At 31.6% G+C, this 13208-nt stretch overlaps 1 protein-coding gene across 5 annotated transcripts in view; it reads left to right on the top strand.

Annotated features, from left to right (window-relative positions):
• Positions 1-13208, top strand: part of LOC135953381 (capon-like protein) — a 501555-nt gene that overhangs the window by 462628 nt on the left and 25719 nt on the right. The gene's annotated exons all lie outside the window — the stretch shown is intronic.

The raw sequence follows: 13208 nt of genomic DNA, 5'->3' as shown, positions 1-13208 counted from the left end.
TTTTCAACAAATTGTACAAGAAAAACGTTTAAAATGTATTTGATGGTGGGTATTTTTTCGTCTGTACATTAATCGCTTTTTTGGTGTTTCTTGTTTGGCTCATGTTGGTATAAAATTATATTTATGTATTCCCTAGAGGAGCATTTTGTGGCTTTTAATGAATTTTAGTGGAAATCGTAAATGTTTTAAATTAAAAAATATGCCACGGATAACAACACAACACCTTAATAGGTTATTTGGCAAAAACGAATATTTAATACCCTTTTTTTTGCTTTACTTAATATTAATATTATTACATAATAACAGTTATAGTAAGTTTTATTTGTAGTAAAGTTTATCATTAATTGATCACTTTAATAAGTTTCATTGTCCTACAGGGCTAAGTTTAGTAGGGAAGCTCAAAAAATGTATAAATGTTAATATTTTGAAAATTTTTAAAAATTAAAATATACTATGGAGCAAAAGGAAAGACTTTTTTATTACTTTTGAATTTTTAAGCAGTATATTCTTGACGCAAATTAAATCAAAGGAGTAAGTCGTTACTATTGTGGCTTCAGGTCGAATATTTAAATATTCACAAAAACAAAATTTTAAAAATATTAAAGTGTTCAGTTTGAACAATTTTAAAATTTTCTGATATTCGCATTGATTGATAAAAAAACAAGTAAGAGAGTTATATTCGGCTGTGCCGAATCTTATATACCCTTCACCAAATTATACTTAAAATAATTTTTTTTTAAATATTTTTAGGTAAACAAAATTTAATTTTTTTTTCAGTTGTTTTTTCGAAATTGTTTTTTAATTTTTTTTTTAAATTTAATAATTTTTTTTTTAGTTATTAAATTTTTTTTTTAATATTTAGTGAAAAAAAATGTTGGTGAAAAAAAAAATTCGGGTTAAAAAATATTTTTTCCGATTTTGACCCATTGTAGGTCCAACTTACTATGGTCTTATATACGTCGTTGCACAGGCCTTTGAAATATCTATCATTAAATATCCATATTGTCTAAATTAATGATTTAGTAATCCAGATATGGGTCAGAAATAGGTCAAAAATCTAAATTGTCCTGGTTTTTTCCTTATATCTCAGAATTTCGGAGATATTGATGTATCATTCGTGTATGTAAGTTATTTGGGGGCTTCAGAAAGTTGATTTCAACACACAGACGGACATGGCTATATCGACTCCGCTATCTATAACGATTCAGAATATATATACTTTGTGGGGTCGCAAATGAAAAATGTAGAAATTACAAACGGAATGACAAACTTATATATAAAAAAAAAAAAAAAAAGTGATTTTCGAAATCGGGCTTTATAAGGAAGCTATGGTCAGTTATGGATCGATCCGCACACAATTTTTATATATAATTTAATTTAATACAAATCGTATTTGTGAAGATATTTGTGTGAATACCGATATAAGTGAGATATTTGTGAGCATCAGAAGGTGATTATGAGCCGATCGGTATACTTAAAGGTGGGTGTTAGATAATGAGACAATAGGTCGAGAAAAAAAACATAATTTAATGTCTGAGAAAAATATTAAAAAACAAAACGACCAAATTGAATAAAAAGCGTGAAAGTATAATAAATACAAATATTTAGCATTTATTTTGAAACATTGTACAAAATAAATTTATTCAAAGTATTGGCCATTGTTAGGTATGAATTCTGGCAACATGCTGATATTTTGAGGCCAAGAACGAATCAAGCCAATTTCCGATACTCTGTTCCAAAGTGAATCGTATTCAAGAGAGAGAGTTCTGAATCGATCGAAGCAAAATTTCATTCTAAATACATTTTAACAGATTGCAATATGTGGCCGAGCGATGTGACGATGGAATATTACGGTTTCATGTCTGGCCACATATTCTGATCGTTTTTCAGCAAATGCTCGCTTCAAACGAATCAGTTGCTTTCGCTACAGCTTCCCTGTGATGGTTTTGTCAGATTTCAGCAGCTCATAATATAAAGGACCCTTTTGTTACCACCAACTACAGAGCATTACCTTAGCGCAATGAATATTTGGCTTTACTGTCGATTCGGCTGGTTTGTTTCGGTTATCGTAATGGATCCATTCTTTGTCGCAAGTAATGATTCGGTGCAAAAATGTTTTTCTTTTATAGAGGTTCAAGCATCATTTCGGACATGAAAAACGTATTTCAAGGTCTCTCGGCTTCAATTCATTTGGTATAAAATTTCCTTGCTCTTGGTTGAATCCTGCTGCTCGCATACGTTTTGAAATTGTTGCTTGATTAGCTCCCAGTGATCTTGCAAGCTCTTGTTGAGTTTTACAACAATCTTCACGGTGTGATGCCTCCAATTCTTGGTCTACAAATTTTTTTGGCTGTCCTGGGCGATCTTTGTCTACCGTGTCAAAACCACCACTTCTAATCCGAAAAAGCATCTCTCGCACTTTGAAACCGATGGAACACATTCATAAGCTTTTGTGAGCAAGCGGTGTGCGTTAGCGGAATTTTTTCAATGTAAAGAAGTAATGCAAAAATTCCAGCATATGACGCGTTGTTAGCAGAAAATACTATATTTTCGAAGCAAAAAAAACTTTGTTGTTTACACTGTAATGTTCAATAACTAAGTGATAATAAATGACAGATATGTTTGCTTCAAAACGACTTATAAAAACATAAACCGGGTTCAAAAGATACGACATATGTTATAAATCCTGCATTTTTTAGTCAAACATCCGATATATGTAGTTCTAGGTGTCAAGTGTCTAACAAAATAATTGAAAAAGGACTTAAGACTTTCTCAAACATCAAAAATAAAAAATGTATAAATATCCAACATTTTTCGAAAAATTACCGACAGAGATGCTGAACTAATTGCAAGAGTGCTGACTTCGGAACAGCAAAGTCCCAAAAATAAACTATTAAAATCAGTAAAAGCAATACTAATGTTCGGATTGTTTGGAGATCTTTAAAAGAACATGATATTATTCCTACTAAAAACCCAAAAAAAATTTCGAAAATAATTATCAGTCAAAAAAGAACAGACAAAGAAGACTAAAAATAAAATATATCAGATTTGGGAAGATTTTGATATTTCTAATTGTAAAAGGCTTGTATATTGTATGCCTCGTCTCAAAAAGGGAGATACTTCAAGTCATTAAATAACTGCCCAATTCACAATTGGTGTCGTAGCGTCGTATCGTTGTATGTCGTAATTTTTTTATTAATGTTTTGTTTTTGTTCCGAAAAATTTGTTTGAAAAATATTTATGACATACAATGCTACAATACTACGACATCAATTGTGAATTAGGCAAATAATTTTTTCATTATGTTGTAAAAGGTGCAAAACTGAACATTAGTTGAATCGTTTATTTCAAAAGCCAGCCAAGCAACAAATTTTTGATTTTGAGTAAATCAAGACCAAAAAATTACTTTTACAAATTGATATTTTTTTCTATGAAAGTTAAACATAAAACTTTTTTATCTATATTTACATATGATGAGCCGCAGAACAAAAGGTACTTTTTCGAATTTTTTTACAAATTGTTTTTTTGGTATTTTTATAACATTTGGGTTGAAATCTTTTAGAAACAATCAATTTCCCAAATTTTTTAAATTTTCAAAAAAGTACCTATGTTCTGCTGCTGCTCATGTATTTAAAAATTTTAGTACATTCTGCTTCCGTTATAGATCAGTGTAAAATATTCTCACAAAAGTCTTCATATCCATATCCATTCATATACCATTTATGAAAAAAATATATACAGTGACGGACAATACAATAGAATCACTACATATGAATTCGATTAAAGCGGTAAAACTACAAAATTTGATTTCAAAATTTAAAATTTGTTCATTATATATCAATGCTCATAACGTAAACAATAAATAGAAAAAAATAAAATAAAAAAATAACACATTCTTATGTTAAAAACGATGTCAAATCTAAAAGACTAAATAAAATATGCGACATTCAAATAGAATCAATCAGTCTTAAAATGATTAAAAATAAAAAATCATCATAAGAATTCGTTGTTTTCTTAATATTTTGTTGCATATCAATTATTTCTAATAACAGCATCAAATCTTTTGGGGATTGAATTTAACAAAGTTTCGCATGTAGATCGGGAAATTGCATACCATATTTCCTGAATTTTCTGCCAAAGTTCGTCCTTGTTTTTCAATTTTTCAGGTCCGAGTTTGTCTTACTATTTTCCATAGGATTTAAGTCTGGTTATTGAGACGGCCATTCCATAACATGAATTTTGTTATATAAAAACCATTTTTTGGCTAGACCTGACTTGTGCTTTGGGTCATTATCTTGCTGGAAGAGCCATTTTAAGGGCATATTCCATTCTGCATGTGGCTTTATAACATTCTTCAAAATATTTACATACATGTGCTTATCCATATTTTCTTTAATCCAATAAATTGGACCAACGCAATACCAAGAAAAGCATCCCCATATAATAATATTTCCCCAACCATGTTTAAACGTTTTTGGTTTTTGCCATTTTTTGGACGTCTAACCCATGTCTTATCATCACTACCAATTAAATTAATGGTCGTTTCGTCCGTCCACTACACATTTTGCCACTTCTTTATATTTTCTGGCCCACACCAATCCTTATGATTGCTCCTGGTTTTAAATGAAATATTGGTAGTGATTCTATTGTAATGTCCGTCACGGTATAAGGCCTAGTAGGACCAGTCAAGCGCTGCTGCATGACTTCTTTCTGCACTAAACACGGATTTCTCGGTTTTGCTTCATCATACTAGGGGACAGTATTTAATATTTTTTTGCATTAAACGATGCATTTACCTTTACAAAACCGTAACCGCCCTATTACTCAGTTTTATATTTTTTGTGGTTTTTGAAATTGACGATTCAGTTATCTTTCACAAAAAGTTGATTTTGTTATAAATAAATTCACATTAAATTAAAATAAAATATTAACTGTTGCTTCATAGTTTCACACAACATTATTACTGTCAAGTACCATCTGACAATATAGTGCAATCGCGATAATATGAACTAATTAAAACCAGGCCAGTTCACTTTTGCAAGATTGATCATATTTGTGAATGGCATCTAATTCCCACTACCCTGTTTATTTAGATTTCAACTCTGTGTAGATAAATAAAATACGTCAAACAAACAAAAAGAAGCTGTTGATATTAAAAGCTCTAAAATATGAAGTGCTTAGTTCACTACCTTCATATTTTAGAGTACCCTATGGAAGTAAAAAGTGTTCATATTTTGGGACGTTCATATTATCGCGAGTGCACTGTAGATAGAATTATGTAAAACTTTAGCCATATTGATAACATGAAAATGTTTACAGTAGATCCAAAAACATTAAGAGTAAATTATTTTATTTGATAGACAATCGAACATTTTGAATATTGACAGTTTCATTGCAAGTAAACTTACTTTACTTTCTTATTTTGACATACATTTTGCTAATTTTTGCATTAAAATTAAGACATAACTTAAAATTTCCCATTGCTTTTGTTAGAAATTTCCCATGTCTTTAACTGACATCTAAATAAACTGACAGATTTGCAATGTAAACAAAACAGGTATGTCGACAGCCGGAAAGACATGCCATGCCAATAGAATTTTAGAATTTCGTAAGAACTAAAAGTGTCCTAATTTGAAAACGAAAATGTTTATTCACATTTAGCATTATTTTGCATGGAAAATCTTAACGTTTTCATGTTCCAGACAGAATGACAAACGTTAACAAGACACCCCATGGCGTAGGGGTGTGAGTGTGATTATAAAAACAGATTTTTAAATGTAAAATAAGATGATCTCATATTTTAACACATTTATTCTAATCATGTGTTTTTATGTATGCCATAAAAGTATAAGAGAGAGAGAGACAGAAGACAACAAAAAGTAATGGCCGTCACTAACACCAAAATTCCAGAGACAGTCAGACAGAGAGACAGCCAAAGAAATTAGAAAATTTACATTCGTATTCCCAAACACACGTGTTACACACATGTGCTTACTCCTATATGATATACATATTTACATGTTTATGTGTGTGCGTACTTTGTTTGCATTATGCTTCTGTCTGTGTATTTGACAGTTGACAGCATCAAAACACCATTTTATTTATTTTATGACATTTATTAAATGTACGTGTAATGCTCCTATTCTGTTTTCCATTTATTTATTCAACCATATTCCCCACTGTCATAATCGTAATTTCGCATTAAGTATTTTCGTTTATTTTCCTTGATTTTCAATATTATAACATTATTTTGACTTTTGTGTTTTTGCTTCTCTTTCCTCTTCTCAATTCATTTGATTTGAGTTAATGAGGACAAAATCATACCAACAACAACCACAGAAAGTCAGCATGCATCTACTCACGTATTTGTTTTTTATTACTTTGGCAAAATTTTTGTCATAAAATTTTTAAAGTTTTTGCAAATGCTGCCATTAATTTTGCAATGTCGCTTTTTTGTTATTGTTTTTTTTCTTGTCGGGGGCCAAACTTTATTTAACCTCCATCAAAAGTAATTATGCTTGTTTTCAGACATACATAATTGGTTTTTAGTAATATTAGATTTTGAAATTTGCACTCGTGGAAAATAAATTATATAAAATACGAAAAATGTACATTGCATAAATATACATAAATATTTATTGTCCAATGTAATACGTACTGGTTCTACACAGAAAAAACAGATTCGTGATAGCAACCGAATTTGTTGCCAATCGAATGATTCTATCTTAGTGACCGAATTTTACAGTTGTGACTACAATATTTTGTAAGGGGTAACTAAAGTTTGGTTGCCTCAACTGAAATTCTTCTTTATCAACTGACTTTCTGTTGTTAGAACTGAAAAATTCTATGTGTGCAACCGAATCATTCAATTGGCAACAAATTCGGTTGCTATCACGAATCTGTTTTCTCTGTATAGTTCTAAAACTTTATGTGAAGGGAACCTGGCACTTAAACATGGCGATGTCCTAAGATTATCCTTTTTAGGAACCTGTGACACATTCATTTTTTGCGATGACAAATTGAAGCTGAATCGACACCAAATCCAAACTCAACTCAAACTCTACTTAGGCATCATGGTCGTCGGGATACAAATTCCCACAGTGAACCATCCGAAACTCTTGGGTGTCATTTTTGATAGTCTTTTTACCTCATCAGCACAGCGATGAACAATTGAAGCTGAATCGACACCAAAGCCATACTCAACTCAAACTCAACTTAGACATCAGTGAACCATCCGAAAATCATTTTTTATAGACTTTTTACATCCTCAGCACACGCCACTACAATCACGCATAAACTTCAAAATAGGAACAGGGCCCTCAAGGCACTAGCCGGTAGTACTTGGGATGTGGACAAAGAAACCTTGCTAGTTATCTACAAGACGATTGATCGGTCAGTGGTCAACTATGCTGCTCCAGTGTGAGTGGCACTGAGTTGAGAAATATTCAAAGCTGTCAAAACGCAGCCTTAAGTACAGTTACAGACTGCCTTCAAACTATCTCCGAACACCATTATCACGAGAAAACTAAGGTTCTGCCGGTCAGTGAACACAAAGTCATGTTCACAGCAACAGTTCCATCAGGGATGTCACCGGAGAAGACATCCAAACTTCGATATCACACAGTTGGAGTCTCCCCCGAGGCATGTTAGACAGGACCTACGCAAATACGAGGAGAGCATGCAGAGGTATGTGCAAGATCTATTTGATCGCTACTCGTATATGACACCTTTGAACGACATTCACAGAGACGCCATTAATTCCGCCCATCTAAGATCAGGATGGAGCAACCGGCTTAATGTCTTTTGGTTCCGCATAGAGCGTTTCGTCCTCAACTTGTGCCCAGCATGTGGTCAGGGTCCTCATAACACCCTCCACATATTCAACTGTTCAGCCAACCCTACGTCCTATGGATTTGAAGATTCATCCAGTCGATGTAACACAATTCCTTAGACTTGAACAACATGCAAAACCCCCTGATTGAATATTGGAAAATTGTTTATGCTGCTAACAACCCAAAATCCAAATAACCATGGCGCTAAGATAATTATCTGTATTTGGTGGGACCAAACGGGTTCTATCTATTATGAGATGCTGAAATCTGATTAGACCATCATAGGGAACCTGTAGCGAAAGCAACTGATTAATTTGAAGTGAGCATTTGGCGAAAAATGCACAAAATATGCAACAAGACATGAAACCGTAATATTCCATCATTACAAGGTTCGGCCACATGTTGCAATACCTTTTAAAAATTGGTTAGAATAAAGTGGTGGGGAAGTTTTGCCTCACCCGCTTTATAGTCCAGACCGTGCCCTATCCCATTACTATTTGTTTCATTGAAGCAGAACGCTCTCTCTGGGGAAACGCTTCCCTTTGGAACAGAGTAGCCAATATTGGCTTGATTCGTTGTTGACCTCAAAATATGTTCAGTTCTTTTGACCTGAAATCAGATGTTGCCAGAAAGATGGGAAAAGGTCATAGCAAACAATTGCCAATACTTTAAATAAGTTTATATTGTACAAATGTTTAAAAATATAAGCTAAAAATTAAAAAAATTCCGCAATTGAAGCCATCGGTACGTATGAGTGATTTTATTAAGTATACGCCTATTTCTTTTACTCAAGGTAATACCAGTATTGAGCCAGTTTGATATTTAATATTATAAGACATTTTTCACAATTTCTCATGATCTAACGACGACTAATAGCGGTAATAGCTTCTCTCGATTTATATCGAGTTTTCTCAGAGATCGCACTATACGAGTTGTTATAGATGCAATCTCTTCAAACGAGTTCAAGATCAATTCAGGGGTACCGCAAGGCTCCGTTCTTTCTCCTACTCTGTTTCTTATCTTTATGAACGACCTTCTACATCAAAATTCCAACCCTATCTACTCTTTTGCAGATGACAGCAACATTTGCCATTCATATGCATTCAATTATAGACCAAGCCTGTCGGAGATTGGGGCAATGAGGCAAAACATGAATGATAAGCTTAACCAAGATCTTGCGACAATCTCTGAATGGGGTTGTGCGAATAGAGTCGATTTCAACGCACGCAAGACTCAATGTTATATGTTAACCCACAAACGCACAACAGATCATGTTGCTTCATCTGTTTTTATGGGTGGTGTAAATATTAAGGAATCAGAAGCTCTTGATGTTCTAGGCGTGAGTATTCAGTGCGATGTCCGCTGTACAAAACACATTTTTCGAGTGTCGAAAGAAGCATTCAAGTGCCTTGATTTTCTTAAACGTTGTAAGAATTACTTCACTCCATCTGATCTCCTTGCTATTTACAGCACTTATATCCGACCTAAAATGGAATACAACTCTCATGTGTGGCCCGGTGCTTCAAAGTCTATTTTGGAGTTACTCGACCGCGTACAGGAGAGGGCGAATGTGCTTATCGGTGACAGTAGGGTATCCAACTATATTGACTCACTGGAACATCGTCGCAATGTGGGTTGTGTTTCACTGTTCTACCGATACTACAATGGTATGTGCTCTGCAGAAATTAGGGAACTTATTCCCGAAACCCGTAGTTTTTTACGCAACACACGTTCTTCGGCCAGGGCTCACCAATTCGTTGTCGACTGGACAACGTGGATCGCACAACACATTACAGAGAAAATTCGTTCTTTAGCCGTACTGTCCTTATGTGGAATAATCTTCCTCCTGAAGTCTTTCCTGTCACTTTCAATATATGAAAATTCAAATCTAATGTCCACAAACACTGCTCCCTCTATCCTCCCTCCCATAACATATTTTCCTAGTTCCAACACAATGCTTTGCATGAGTAGGGTCAATTGGCCTTTTTAGGTTTTTCGGTTAACCGACTTCGAAAAAATCTGTTTGCAGGTTAACTGATATTGAGAGGATTTTTTTAAATTAAAACACTATTTTATATGTAGAGAACATAATTTCAAAACTATTATCTCAGTCAAATGGAATTAACCGAGTGATATAAACCGAATAAACCGGTTAACCGAAAATCAACATTTAAATCAAGTGTGAAAGAATGGTCGGTCAAGCCCGACCATATAATACCCTACACCAAGTAAATGAGTAAAAATATTTTTCTTTTAAAATATCAATAATTTATATTCGTGATTTATTTTCGGAAGTGGGCCTTATATGGGAGCTGTGACCAATTATGGACCGATCACCATAAAATTAGGTCGTGTGATTTATGTCTATATGAAAGTTATTTATGTTGAATTTTGTGTATATACCAACATTTTTAAGTGATTTAAGCACGTTAAAGTGATTTTCGGAAGCGGGTCTAACAAAATTTGGTGACATAAATTTTGTATATATAAAACTTATTTGGAGCGAAATTTGTGTAGATACATATATAAATTAAACATTTATGACCGATAAAGTCCAATTTCGAGAGGACTTTTGTATGGGGGGTAGGTGAAATAATGGACCGATTTCAGCTAGTTTCAATAGTCTTCGACCTTGGGTAGAAAAAATTATATGTATCAAATTTTATCGAAATATCTTCAAAATTGCGACCTGCACTCTGCGCAGAAGGTTTACATGGACCAACCAACCAGCCAGCCAGACGGACGGACATCGTTTAATCGACTCAGAAAGTGATTCTAAGTCGATCGGTATACTTTAAGGTGGGTGTTAGACCAATATTTTTGGGCGTTACACACATCTGCATCATCCCTACTATGGTGGTATAGGGTATAATTAACCGGTTCGCAAAATACCAACATTTCGTAGAATAACCGGAGCGTATGATTGATTTTTTCACAATAAATATTATGTATACGTATATTTCTTTTACTTTACTTAATACCAGTATTGAGCCAGTTTGATATTTAATATTGCAGGACATTTTTCACAATTTCTCATGATCTAATGATGACTAATTTCAATATTTCTAACTTTATGCTGTAAATATAAATCATCTTTATATTCAAAACTATAAAACGCTTACAACCATAATGCTGTTGTTCTCATTCGATTTTATTACTTACATCAGCAATAATTCGATCATTAAAATGTAATTCTGCGAAAACTAAATCTGAAAAAATATTTAATTATAAAATTAACAATCAATTAAATTTCAAGCAATTAAAAACAATATTTATAGGAGCTGGATATTTGAATATTTTTTCTTAAAATTTTATAGATAAAAATTATAAGGAAACATTTTAAATAATATAAATTTAACAAATAAATAAATAAATAATTATTGTACTTGTATATTCATGAACAACTGACTGGCTGACTGAACTGACTAAGACTACAATAATAAATAATTTCAATGTTAAGGTTTTTAATTTGTGCTTTTAAAACAATTATTTATTTATTAAACAATTCAATAGAAAATCAAATATGAAATTTTCATAAAATTAGGCTGCTAATGAGGGTAATAGTGAGTGCCTATGTAAATGTTTTTAAAATTTGTTTAAATTATTTTGTATTTGTTAGTATTTAAAACTGTAATCAAGGTCAATATGTTATTACACCTTGTAAGTTTTGTTTTTTTTTTCTTTTCAATATTTTTAATTTGTAGTATTCTGTTTTTGTTTTTATTTTATTTTCAGTTTTTATTGTTTTGACTTGATTTCTAGCTAGTATTTTGATACAAAACAGTATTTGGTTTATAAACAAATTAAAAAGGTGCTGTTAAGTTGTTTTCATTAAACATTTATTGATTTTTTAATTTATTATTTTGTTTATTTATTTTGCTGTTATTAGTGTTTGTTGTTTTTTTACACAGGGTGCTTAAATAATCATTTACACTTTCAATATTTTGTAAGCCTTGACATATTCCTGCTTATGGTTTCATTCATTAGTATTCCAAATTTTAATAATTATTTTATAGTTTTTTTGTTTTTTAGCTGTAACATTTAGTTGTGATTAATGTTTTTGTATCAAATTTTAATTGTTTAATTTATATTTTCGGTTTTAAGTAATAAAAAAACATTTTTAAATTTGGTTCAAGGTTAATTTGTTTTTGAAAATAAATTTTTAAGAAAAAAATCAACCACATTAAAGAAATGTCATGCATTTCAATTGCAGTAAGTCAAGGCCAAATTGCAAAAAGAAACGACCTTCACATTAGCGAAATTTTTGAAATTAAATTGAAATCGAAATGTTTTGTTTTCAAATTTATTACAAAACATCTAGAAAAGAATTGTATATGTATGCAACGCTTTAAATTTCACTATAAATACCCAGCAATTATGCTGAAATCAATTACAGCTCATACCGTCTACATTACTTAGAAATAGTCGAGTAATTACTTACTTATTATATTGTTACATTTTTATGTTTTAAAAATGGTGGTTTATTTCTTTAAATATTCTTTTAATTGCAAGTAAAAGCGATCAGTAGTTGAAAAATTGTAACAACTATTTACTTATTTAATACAACAATTTAAATAGTCACTCTCTCACTTTAAAACACACTGATAATACAGTTGATGTTAAGTCTAACAGCGCCTTCGATAAACTAAACTCACTGAAACTTACTGTTACATCTTGAAGTTTCATGAATTATCTAACGGGCAAAACTACCATAACAAAACACATTTAAAATTTCCACTCAAAGTATATGCTTGTAAGTACATAAAATTTTGTGAAACTGAGCGAATTCAGTTAATTGTGAATAAATTCAAAAAGAATTCATCCATTTTTATGACCGATATCTCATTTTATTCATATTACATGTGGCTTTGCGATAATGCAATAAATCTGAACAATTTCTGCGGTTTTCGATTTTTCATGATTTTTTTTAAAACAAAAAAAAATATATTTTTACGTAAAAAATATATTTTTTGTTTAAATTTCTTATTATAACTCCGAAACTACTGAGCCGATTGCAACGCAATAGATACGTAAAATATTGTACATAGCACGGGGAAAATGTTTTCAAAATTCAATCTATCAAAAGAAAAACATTGACTACTTAATTTTAGGTATATCAAACAAAAAACTAAAATTTTGAGAAAATGAGCGAATTTAATTAATTGCGAATAAATTCGAAAATAATCCATCCATTTTTATAATCGATATCACATTTTGTTGCTATTATGCGTGGCTTTGCAAAAAAGCAATAAACTTGTACAATTTCTGCCGTTTTCAATTTTTCATGAATTTTTTAAAACAATAAAATTTGCTATATTCACGTAGAAAATATATTTTTTGCTTTTATTTGTTATTATAACTCCTAAACTGCTGTGC

Source organism: Calliphora vicina, chromosome 3 (assembly GCF_958450345.1).
Source record: "Calliphora vicina chromosome 3, idCalVici1.1, whole genome shotgun sequence".
Lineage (NCBI taxonomy): Eukaryota > Metazoa > Arthropoda > Insecta > Diptera > Calliphoridae > Calliphora > Calliphora vicina.
Note: the sequence above shows the minus strand (reverse complement) of the source record. Positions and strands in the feature narration are given on the sequence as shown.